The sequence below is a fragment of the Bison bison genome, unplaced genomic scaffold (genome assembly GCF_000754665.1).
Source record: "Bison bison bison isolate TAMUID 2011002044 unplaced genomic scaffold, Bison_UMD1.0 scf7180017864020, whole genome shotgun sequence".
Taxonomy (NCBI): domain Eukaryota; kingdom Metazoa; phylum Chordata; class Mammalia; order Artiodactyla; family Bovidae; genus Bison; species Bison bison.
Window position 1 is genome coordinate 1,308,650 of NW_011494592.1, and position 1,845 is coordinate 1,310,494.

A 1,845-nucleotide genomic window follows, 5' to 3' on the forward strand; every position below is an offset into this window, starting at 1 on the left:
ACTTCCAGCTCTCAGGCACATTCAGTGTCCCCTGTCTGCTCACCAGTCTCTCGGGTCCTCCATGTATGTGACCCAGGACAGACCCGGCAGGCCACAGGGGACCATGAACAATAGCTGCCAGGCACAGCAGTTATCCTCAGCCAAGACTGTTGTTGTTTTTGTCACTAAGTTGTGTCCAACTCTCTTTGACCCCATGGACTATAGCCCACCAGGCTCCTCTGTCCATGGGATTCTCCAGGCAAGAATACTGAAGTAAGTTGCCATGCCCTTTTCCAGGGGATCCTCCTAACTCAGGGATCAAACCTGCATCTCCTGCTTGGTAGTGGTTCTTTATCACTGAACCACCTGGGAAGCTAAGATTATATCCATCCAAAAATGGATAGTCTCTGTGGCGCAATCGGTTAGCGTATTTGGCTATTAATCAAAAGGTTCATGGTTCGAGCCCACCCAGGGACGAATTGGCTTGGACTCTAGCCATGTCTCAACTGTTGGGCTTACCTTGTGGCTCAGCTGGTAAAGAATTTGCCTGCCACGTGGGAGACTTGGGTTTGATCGCTGGGTTGGGAAGATCCCCTGGAGAAGGGAAAGGCTACCCACTCCAGTATTCTGACCTGGAGAATTCCATGGACTGTATAATTCATGGGGTCGCAAAGAGTCGGAACAACTGAGCAACTTCACTTTCATACTTTCACTTTCTTTCAAAAATGGGTAGGACACTTACTTCCTGAGTCTTCATTTTCTCTTCAATAAAACAACTAGGTCCCAGTTAATTTTTAAGGGAGATACGTTAGACAGGCATCATACATTTCTCAAATTCAGTCTAAGCTAAAGGCAGGCAGCAACCCAGCTCCTGGCTGTGAGGCTCCAAGTTCAGGCAGGGTGCATCCCAGGAGTTTGGGCAGCACAAGCTAAGCCCTGTGCAAAGATTCTAGGTCGGCAGGAGAGTGACCTAATTAAACACACAGGCTTATTCTTAGATGAGGAGCCCCAATTAAGGCCCCTGGGCAGCCACAGCGCAAAGGCACAGCCCTAGAAGTGACCGGAATAATTCTTATTTTTAAACAGCAGTTACTTACTTCTGATTATAAAACTAGCACATATTCATCAGAGCACGTTTGGAAAATACAGAAAATACAGACAAGAAAATGCTACCCAGAGATAGCCACTGTTTTTCCTTATTTCCTCATGGGTATGGAAATATTTACACGTTTGACTTTTGGGGGGAATATATATTCACATAATGTAAGTGAAAAAAAGAGACAAAAATAAACAGTGTGATCCTAAATTTGTTAGAATTGTCATAGGGATAAAGTTTCCTATCTTGTTTCTTTCACTCAGTACTAAAATACAAACATCTCCTCTATCTCATTAAATATTCAGCTACTTGATTTAGTTTTAGATTTTTGTGTGTGTGAACCATTTTTAAAGTGTTTATTGATTTTGTTATGAGACTGCTTCTGATTTATGCTGTGGTCCCTTAATCCTGAGGTATGTGGGATCCTAGCTCCCTGAGCAGGGATTGAGCCCACACCCCCTGCATTGGAAGGCAAAGTCCCAACCACTGGACTGCCAGGAAGTCCACAGCTACTTGCTTTTTAATGACTGCATAGTGTCCATCATATAGAATAATGTATAGACTCTTCCCTTGTGATGGGGTATTGACATTGTTTCCAGTTTTTCAAATAACTTTACAGTGGACCTCTGCATACATCTCGAATTTTTTTCTTGGGCTAGATTTCCAGAAGTAAAATTTATTTAAGACTCTCATTATACATGACCAAAGGGCTTTCTGAACATTTGAAGCCATTGGCACTGCTATGAGCAAAGTTAGAGCCATCATTGTGC

General features: G+C 43.6%; 1 non-coding gene across 1 annotated transcript; it reads left to right on the top strand.

Moving 5' to 3' along the window:
- Positions 1–382: 382 nt before the first annotated feature.
- Positions 383–456, top strand: TRNAN-AUU. The gene has a single exon. It is a non-coding gene; the product is annotated as a tRNA-Asn (tRNA).
- Positions 457–1,845: the final 1,389 nt, after the last annotated feature.